At 37.6% G+C, this 10925-nt stretch overlaps 1 protein-coding gene across 1 annotated transcript in view; it reads left to right on the top strand.

Moving 5' to 3' along the window:
* The first annotated feature begins 9238 nt into the window (after window positions 1-9238).
* The window catches only part of LOC121386951 (toll-like receptor 6), a 54469-nt gene continuing 52782 nt past the window's right edge, over window positions 9239-10925 (top strand). Inside the window, exon 1 of the mRNA XM_041518008.1 lies at window positions 9239-9346. The gene's annotated coding sequence lies outside the window, so the exon portion shown is untranslated. The remainder of the gene's footprint in view (window positions 9347-10925) is intronic.

Here is a 10925-nt window from a genome sequence, read left to right as displayed (position 1 = left end):
CGTACTGTTTTTCCAGAGGCTGTTATGTGTCAAACATATAAGGCAAATCCCCAAAAATTCTGTACAAAAGTAATAATATAGACACAGTTCACCGGACTATAACAGCCTTGCCATTTAAAGATGGCATGGTAACACTGTTTTAATTTATTCACATACTATATGAATTTTAGTTCTAACAAATGCGCGTATTCTTTTGTATATCTGCAACTGGCAAGTGGTATGCGCTGTCCTATCTATGGGAAAACACACGTAACAGACCCTTGGCCGCCTTGGTACTATTAAAAAACGAATAGACTATATTATGGCGGCAATGGTTTCTTCTAATGTCGCAAAAATACGCTATATTTGACACCTATTAGCTGCTGAATAAACAGCAACAAAACGTTCTTTTGATTCAGATAATATTAAAATATACCTGAGTAAATAAGTACATTTCAGAAATTTACAGGTATTATTTAAGAATTGAATGGTATATTGTTGATGTTATGTAGGTAAAACGGTTTTGATGTTCATCAGCGTATGAACTTCAAAAACATAACATTCAATTTTAATAATTCAACACATTAATATTTCAGCAATACAACAATATTTTGAACACTATTCCACAATTATTTGCAATAATACTCTAATATTGGGGATACCCTTATGTATTTCATTGTTTATGATCATGGAGGTATGGATGTCATTTGTTTTTTACATCACGTAATGTACCCATGGGGGCATGCTTGAACCTTTGGTGGACATAAGCATTGTAAAATATTGTCCTGTCCTGTCCTAAAACGCCCAGACAGCCTATCGCTAGGTTCGAACCAAGTATCTACTGGTTTTGAATCCAGTTATCTATCCAATACACGGACAAGAATATTCAATAATTAAATTAATTAATTGCTGTTCTAATTGTTGGCGTTGTTACACTAACGGTCGATGTAGTAAAATTAGTCGACTGTGTTGACTGTTACTGTAACATTTTAAATTATTACACTAGCGGTCAACATTGCAACCGCTAGTGTTCATTGTTACACTAGTGGACCCTACAGTGCATTGACTGGAACGAGAAATAGCCCAATGGGCCCATGGACGGGGATCGATCCTAGACTGTCAGCGCATAAAGCGAGCGCTTTATCACCGCCTCCGTTGTCAACTGAAGACACCTTTTTGTTTAATATTTTTGTACAATATTGATAATAAAAAAATTAAATGAATAAAGCAATGAATGTCATGCCAAACGTTTTTGTCTGGTAAAAGGTATAGGTTTGTAAGGTGAAAGCTGTTATTCTTTCTCTTTTTTTTATGATAACCGATAACCTAAATTAGGAACCTGCATGAAATGCTCCTAACTTTTGATATGTTGAAGGAAGGAAGGAATTAATGTTTTATTTAACGACGCACTCAAAATATTTTAATTACGGTTATATGGAGGCGGACATATGGTTAAGGACAACAGTTCATTTTAAGTTATTTTCGTGCTTATATGGTTTAAGCAAGCTATCCTGGACAGTGGGTTAGTTGTTAGTGGTTAGTAAAAGCCATAGGGTGTAGTGGTATTACACCTATACCCACCGAGTCGCTAAAGAGACACACCCTAGTTTCAACCCGTGAAAATTAACACTAAGTTTAGTTAATCTACAAACCTGTAACGCATTTGGATAAAGTTACAATTGAGTGAAACATTAGTCTGTGATTTTGAAATGGTAAAATACCTTCTAAAAATAGACTAAAACTCTCGACTCCATAACTGTTACTTCTCAGACGCACGTGCGTTTTTAAAAATATGAGAAATGCATTTTGTGATATTAAAACCACCAGGATGACCAAAAACACTTCGAATGTACGGATATGGATAACCTGAACAATAAAATCTAAGTAAAGTATGATTTCTGTTATCAAAAACGGCTCTAACTGTAAATCATATGCCTTAGTGTTTAAAAACTAGGGTCTGTCCCTTTAAAACTCGCTCTGAGTGGGAGCCGGTACCGGGTTGCGAACCCTGTACCTACCAGCGTTATGTTCGATGGCTTAACCACGACACCACCGAGGCCGGTCCCAATACACCTGTTATATGCAGCATCCCACAGACATACCAAAGCTTTTGTTACACCAGTTGTGGAGCACTGGCTGGAATGAGAAATAGCCCAATGCGTGTTATGTTGACGAATACAGTTAATGATATTTTGATTAAACGTTAACCAGTTAATGTATTAATCTAATGATAGAAAACATTTCTATATATATCAACAAAGAGTTTTATAACAACAAAGAAGACAAAAACAAACAAAACAACAACATACACCCCCCCCCAAAAAAAAAAGAAAAAAAAAAGAAAGAAGAAAAATAGGTTTGTTTCCTCTATAATTTACAGATTTATCAAATGTTTGACATCCAGTAACCGATGATTAAGTAATCAGTATGATATAGTCATGTCGTTTAAAAACTCCAAACCCACCCCAAACAAACAAACAAACAAACAAACAAATAAATAAACAATAATTACTTAATGACAGACCCTAGTTTTCAAACACTACAGCATATTTTTCACTATTAGAGCTGTTTATGATCACTGAAATCAAACCCTACTCATATTTTATTGTTTTGATTATCCATTTTCATACAACCAAAGTGTTTCCGATCATCCTGGTGTTTCTAATACCACAAAATGCATTTTTCATATTTTAAAAACGCACGTCCGTCTGAGAAGTAACGGTCATGGACTCTAAACCTAGCGTCTATTTTTACGGGTTGAAACTATGATCTGTGACTTTAAAGACGGGGGCGGGATATAGCCCAGTGGTAAAGCGCTCGCTTGATGCGCCGTCGGGTTAGGATCGATCCTCGTCAGAGGACCCATTGGGCTATTTCTCATTCCACCCAGTGCTCCACAACTGGTGTAACAAAGGCGGTGGTATGTACTGTCATGTCTGTGGGATGGTGCATATAAAAGAACCCTTGCTGCTAATCGAAAAGAGTAGCCCATGAAGTGGCGACAGCGGTTCCCCCCCCTCTCTCTCTCTCTCTCTCTCTCTCTCTCTCTCTCTCTCTCTCTCTCTCTCTCTCTCTCTGTATATATACATATATATATATATATATATATATATATATATATATATATATGTATATATGTGTGTGTGTGTGTGTGTGTGGTCCTTAACCTATGTCTAATGCCATATAATCGTAAATAAACATGTGCCGAGTGCGTCGTTACATAAAACATTGACTTCTCTCCTTTAATTTTAAAGGCGAAGTGAAAACGTATAGATTTTCGATGACAACACTGACAAAAATGAACTAGAAAGGCTGAGTCGGATTTTTTTTTTTTTTTTCTTTTTTTGGGGGGTCTGAAAGTAACAGGATCGTAGTCGGGGAATCATACAGGGGATGTCACATAAACTCCGGATCTCCCCCCCCCCCCACCTCCCTGAACCCTGAATGCTTCTTCTCACATTAGACACCATCTGGATAAGGATTACCCAAAAATAATTTAATTGATCAAAAATAGGTGTTTGGGGGCCTCAATAGCGTACCCTTGCGCGTGCTGTAACCTTTGCACAGTTCTTTACACTGTTTTTATTTAAATTTTGAATTTTTATATTGATGTTGATCATCACTTTGTTTGCATTACCATAGTTTGACACCCAATAGCCGATGTATTTTTCGTGCTGGTGTGTCGTTAGACATTCAGTCATTCATTCATTCATTCAATGGCGTAACGGTTAGACAATGGATTTTATATGGGGTGGAGGGGGGGGGGGGCTGGCAACACACACTATGTATGCATTTGATGTATGAATATCTATATATTGCATGTATGTCGAGGTTGACTGTTACATACATAGATATTAACGCTCTGGCGCAAGGGATAATAAAATTTAATAGTTTAAAGGGACATTCCTGAGTTTGCTGCATTGTAAGATAAAATAATAAAATATGTCTACGATTAAACTTACATATAAAATATATTTTCTTGTTTAGAATACCAGTGTCTGTATATTCAATGTGTTTCCGGTCGTCTTAATATTTGTAAGAAGCCCAAACTGGATTCTGTCTTCAAATAATTTCGTACGTACAAACAAATATAATAATTTAGGTAACAAAATGAGATTTAACCTAGTACAAATATTAGAACGATCAAAAACACGTTTAATATACAGCCATTAATATTTTATGCAGATAAATATATTTGATATGTAATTACAATCGTTAAAAAGTCTTTGTTAGTCGATAACATCTTAAAAATTGCAGTAAACTCAGGAATGTCCCTTTAAAAAAACAAATTGGAAAAAAAAAGGTTTGATGGGAATAGGGAGCCTGGCCCCGTGCCCCCCCCCCCCCCCCCCATCATTAACAAAGATTTTTTATAAATAAGTAAAACAAAAATCGAACAACAACAACAACAAACAAGACAAAAACAAACAAAACAACATACCAACACTACTACAATAACATAATGTATAATTTTTGGTCTGATCAATTGAATTGATCATTAATTGATTTGTGAAAACTGGTGATTGATCACAAATATATATCCGAGACAGAAATGTATGGTTAAATCACTCCTAACGTGCTTGGGTCGAAAGATCGAATCCCCTCGCTGGACCCATTCTTTGATAGGGTTGTTTCCTCTATAATTTACAGATTTACAGATTTACCAAATGTTTGACATCCAGTAGCCGATGATTAAGTAATCAGTATGATATAGTCATGTCGTTTAAAAACCCCAAACCCACCACATTTTTCACTGTTAGAGCCGTTCATGATCACTGAAATCAAACATTACTTATATTTTATTGTTTAGATTATCCATTTCCGTACAACCAAAGTGTTTCTGGTCATCCTGTTGTTTCTAATACCACAAAATGCTTTTTTTTTCATATTTTTAAAACGCATGTGCGTCTGAGAAGTAACCGTTATGGAGTCAAATTCTAGTCTATTTTTAAGGATATTTTCCGGTTTCAACGTCACAGACTCTTCTTTCACTCTAAACCTAGCGTCTATTTTTACGAGTTGAAACTAGGGTCTGTGACTTTAAAGGATATTTTCCAGTTTCAACGTCACAGACTCTTGTTTCACTCTAAACCTAGCGTCTATTTTTACGAGCTGAAACTAGGGTCTGTGACTTTAAAGGATATTTTCCGGTTTCAACGTCACAGACTCTTCTTTCACTCTAAACCTAGCGTCTATTTTTACGAGTTGAAACTAGGGTCTGTGACTTTAAAGGATATTTTCCGGTTTCAACGTCACAGACTCTTGTTTCACTCTAAACCTAGCGTCTATTTTTACGAGTTGAAACTAGGGTCTGTGACTTTAAAGGATATTTTCCAGTTTCAACGTCACAGACTCTTCTTTCACTCTAAACCTAGCGTCTATTTTTACGAGCTGAAACTAGGGTCTGTGACTTTAAAGGATATTTTCCAGTTTCAACGTCACAGACTCGTTTCACTCTAAACCTAGCGTCTATTTTTACGAGTTGAAACTAGGGTCTGTGACTTTAAAGGATATTTTCCAGTTTCAACGTCACAGACTCTTGTTTCACTCTAAACCCAGCGTCTATTTTTACGAGCTGAAACTAGGGTCTGTGACTTTAAAGGATATTTTCCTGTTTCAACGTCACAGACTCTTGTTTCACTCTAAACCCAGTGTCTATTTTTACGAGTTGAAACTAGGGTCTGTGACTTTAAAGGATATTTTCCAGTTTCAACGTCACAGACTCTTGTTTCACTCTAAACCTAGCGTCTATTTTTACGAGCTGAAACTAGGGTCTGTGACTTTAAAGGATATTTTCCAGTTTCAACGTCACACTCTTGTTTCACTCTAAACCTAGCGTCTATTTTTACGAGTTGAAACTAGGGTCTGTGACTTTAAAGGATATTTTCCAGTTTCAACGTCACAGACTCTTCTTTCACTCTAAACCTAGCGTCTATTTTTACGAGCTAAAACTAGGGTCTGTGACTTTAAAGGCGAGGGCGGGGTATAGCCCAGTGGTAAAGCGCTCGCTTGATGCGCCGTCGGTTTATGATCGATCCTCGTCAGAGGACCCATTGGGCTATTTCTTGTTCCATCCAGTGCTCTACAACTGGTGTAACAAAGGCCGCGGTATGTACTGTCATGTCTGTGGGATGGTGCGTATAAAAGATCCCTTATTGCTAATCGAAAAGAGTAGCCCATGTAGTGGCGACAGCGGGTTTCCTCTCAAAATGTTTTTTGGCTCTGAAAGTAACAGGATCGTAGTCGGGGAATCATACAGGGGATGTCACATAAACGCTGAATCTGCCCCTCCCCCCCCCCCCCCCCACCTCCCTGAACCCTGAATGTTTCTTCTCACATTAGACACCATCTAGATAAGGATTACCCAAAAATAATTTAATTGATCAAAAATAGGTGTTTGGGGGCCTCAATGGCGTAACGGTTAGACAATGGATTTTATATGAGTGGGGAATTGGCAACCCACACTATGTATGTATTGATGTATGAATATCTATATACTGTACGTATGTCGAGGTTGACTGTTACATACATAGATATTAGCAAACTGGTGCAGGGGATAATTAATACCTTTCTGGCCTCACAAATTGTCCCATGCCGTTGCTGGGACTCGAATCTGTGGCACCGAATCGCCCACAAATTGAAGACTAACCACGATGCGCTCTGAGCTATTAAGGCATCCATAAAAAGGATGTCCAACCACATGCATGAGGCCTACAATCTACGCGGTCGATCCCGCTTACGTTCATGACACAGCGGGCAGACCTGGCACTGGCTAGTATGTATTGATGTATGAATATCTATATATTGTATGTATGTCGAGGTTGACTGTTACACACATAAATATTAACGCACTAGCGCAGGGGATAATTAAATCCTTTCTGGCATCACAAATTGTCCCATACCGTTGCTGGGGCTCGAACCTATGGCACCGAATCACCCGCAACTTGCCGACTTGCCACGATACCATTTGAGCTATTGAGGTATCCATAACAAAGATGCTCTTTAAGTCAGCCATATGCATGAAGTCTACAATCTACGCGGTCGATCCCGCTTACGTGCATGAAACAGTGGGCAGACCTGGCACTGGCTAGTATGTATTGATGTGTGAATTTCTATATATTGTATGTATATCAAATATATTTTTGTGCATAAAATGTTAGTGGCTGTAAATTAAACGTGTTTCTGATCGTTCTAATATTTGTACTAGGTTAAATTTCATTTTATTTCCTAAAATATTATTTTATCGTACGTACGAAATTATTTGAAGACAAAATCCAGTTTGGGCTTCTTACAAATATTAAGACGACCAGAAACACATTGAATATACAGACACTAATATTCTAAACAAGAAAATATATATAATATGTAAGTTTAATCGTAGGAATATTTTATTAGTCGGAAACATCTTACAATGCAGCAAACTCGGGAATGTCCCTTTAATACGTAAGTTTAATCGTAGGAATATTTTACTAGTCGGAAACATCTTACAATGCAGCAAACTCGGGAATGTCCCTTTAATACGTAAGTTTAATCGTAGGAATATTGTATTGGTCGGAAACATCTTACAATGCAGCAAACTCGGGAATGTCCCTTTAATACGTAAGTTTAATCGTAGGAATATTGTATTAGTCTAATACAATATTCCTACGCATGGTTCGGACGACTCCTCCCACCCCTCTGAGGCTAAAACTTTTCTTTTTGTTTTCTTTCTTTTTCTTGTTTTTGGTTTGTTTGTTTGTTTGTTGTTTTGTGTGTGTGAGGTGTTTTTTTTTTTTTTGTTGTTGTTGTTGTTGTTGATATATTGCAATAAATAGAGAATACTACATGAATGGCCGTTAGATACCATTTATTTTAAAACGAGTTGTTTTAACGAGCGAAAGGGAGTTCAGTTATTTTATTATTATTATAATTTTTTTTACCGGCCTCGGTGGCTCGGTGGTTAAGCCATCGGACTACAATCTGGTAGGTACTGGGTTCGCAGCCCGGTACCGGCTGCAACCCAGAACGACTTTTAACGACTCAGTGGGTAGGTGTAAGCATGGGTGTATGGGGACTCTTTGATTTAGGGGGGCTGGAGGGGTTGATTTTCCCACTGATTTGCCCGAATTTGGGGGGGGGGGGCAATTGCCCCCCCCGGGTGTAAGACCACTACACCCTCTTCTCTCTCACTAACCACTAACAATTAACAGCTAACCCACTGTCCTTGGCAGACAGTCCAGATATCTGTGTGTGTGTGTGTGTGTGTGCCCAGGACAGCGTGTTTGAACCTTAATTGGATATAAGCACGAAAATAAGTTGAAATGAAGGATACATTTATAAACAATGAGTTAAAAGATAAATGGAATCTCACGGACACATATTTAGTATTATATTTCTTACATATCCTCAAAACCAGGTTTAAAATTTATATATATAAAAAAAAGTCCTTAGTCTGGGGGGTCCCTCTGGCAGGGGGGCCCGAGGCAATTGCCCTCTTTGCCCCCTTATAAATCCGGCACTGACCAGGTGCATACATAGTCGAACCACACTACAAACGTGATACATTAAATACAAATAAAATAAAATAAAACATAAAGTAAAGTAAAACAACATAAAATAAATAAATCATAAAATAAAATAGAGTAAAATAGAGTAGAATAGAGTAGAGCAGAGTAAGTAAATTATTTGTAAAGTAGTTGTAAAGTAAAGTAAAGTAAAGTAAGTAAAGTAAAGCAAATTAAAGTAACTTAAAGTAAATTAAAATAAAGTAAGGCAAAGTAAAGTAAAGTAAAGTAAAGTAAAGTAAAGTAAAGTAAAGTAAAGTAAAGTAAAGTAAAGTAAAGTAACGTAACGTAACGTAACGCAAAAGTAACGCAACGCAAAAGCAAAACAAAGCAAAGTAAAACAAAACAGATAAATAGAGTAATAATTTAGGTTTTTTTGTCGATATACAAATCTGTCAGGTATTAGGGGATAACATATGTATTATTTAAACACAAATCAGTAATTCGTGATAAGCCCCTCCTCATATTCTTAAATCTGTCAACACCTGAATGTGGAAAATAAAGCTGTTACCGATTCGTTACATCGGTGATAATCGGTAGCGACACGAATAAATCACTCGAAAGCCATATTGAGACCGCCTTTACAATCTAATTCGCAGACGCGATGACCCGAGAGGCGGTCCCTTTGATCGCACCGGCCACCTGTCAAAAAGCCTTTGATCAAAGAGACAGACGTTTCCGCCCCTTCGCGCTCATCACGTGACTTGAAAGCAGAAGCCGAAATGGCGTCAGTTTGTTTAGGAGTTCTTTAGTTTGTCAGACGATATCTGTTCGGATATATCTTGATTGAATGATCGTGTCTTGCAGATTTGTTGACTGTATCGGTAAGAATTATTGTTTTACTGTTAATTGGTGTGAAAAATGTGTTTAGTTTTGTTGTATTTATTGTCGCAAACAGTTACGAAAAGTACCGAGCGAAAGCCAGCGGATTAGTGGTCGGCCGTAAATAAACGCCTGTGTGCGTATTACTTGATCTAGATCGCGTTGACGTATTATGTACACGACTGTGGAGCGCTAAATTCGCTACGTAAACAAAACATTCAGAGATTCACACTCCTCATCATTTAACACGTTAATTCATTGAATAAACGTTTAGTTCTGAGAACATTTATATGCCTACCAACAACAAGAAGTTTCAAGAACTAATCAAAGTGATTGAAAGTTTATTAAAAACATTTTATAGGCTAACAACTTAGGGGTGTAGAACTTGGGGGTGTAGCGAGGTCAGCACCTGAAATGGGGTGGGTCTGTTCAAAATTGAACCTGATGGGCCTTTTTGTCAACATTTTCCCTGAACACTTATATTTACTCACAGGATTTTATATGGGGGAGGGATAGCAACCATATGGGGAGGGGGGCAAACTATGCATGTATGGATGATTTTAAAAAGTTTAACACAGTTTGAAAAAAAAGGCTGTGCCCCCACCTACCACCCCTGGCTGTGCAACTGTATCTACTATATATGCATGGTGCAAAGTAGTAATTTATATTTACTCCTCAATTGGCTAGTTAATGAAAACAAACATCATTAGCCAACTTGGAATTGTAAATAGCCAGGCAAAATATAAAAATTAATATGAATATATACTTGAATTATTGTAGGTACTAAATCTGCAAAAGTTCAAAACACCTCAGTTGTTGAATTGGCCAAAACTCCAAATGCGCTATCCCATTCAAAATACCTCAGGCGATTTCAGTTAGATATGACAATACACATGTAGGAAAGACTTCAGAATGTTCCATCATGCATGCTAATACTATCACTAGCCCTAAACCTAAGCCTGAATGAATTGAATGCAGGAACGTTCGGAAGTCTTGCCACATCTATGTATGCATGATTCCCAAACATGGGGTGGGATGTAGCCCGGAGGTAAAACACTCACTTGATGCATGGTTGGTCTAGGATTGATCCCTGTTGGTGGCAATCAAAGGCTTATATTTCTCGCCAGTACACCACGATAGCACATACCTCAGCCATTGATATACCAGTCTGTGGGATGGTGCATATAAAAGATCCTTTGCTGCAAATTGAACAGTGTAAATGTCCCGTCTTCGACAGAGGAGCCAGGAAAAGTCGACACCTGTGCCCATGATAGCCGTGTGCTACAACAGCTTGTTCTGAATGTGCACTTTAAACTTTATGACCTAACCTAAATGTAAAAAATATAACATGTTTCCTCAGTCCTAAATGCGGAACATGATGTTTATAGTTTTGATCGTCAGTTACTGTCTTGTCTGACTGATATTGTAGAATAAAGATTTATGTCATAATGACAGCCATTATCTAAGGGGTGGCCCATGCAGGGTTCTGCCCCACCCCCTACTAAATTTTGTGATAGTTATATTTTAATTTAATTTCTTTATTTTGTTTTACGTTGGAGTATCCAAGGAATCTCTTCAGGA

The sequence above is a fragment of the Gigantopelta aegis genome, chromosome 12, assembly GCF_016097555.1.
Source record: "Gigantopelta aegis isolate Gae_Host chromosome 12, Gae_host_genome, whole genome shotgun sequence".
Taxonomy (NCBI): Eukaryota; Metazoa; Mollusca; class Gastropoda; order Neomphalida; family Peltospiridae; genus Gigantopelta; species Gigantopelta aegis.
The sequence above is the reverse complement of the archived record's forward strand: the minus strand, read 5'-3'. Positions and strand labels throughout refer to the sequence as shown.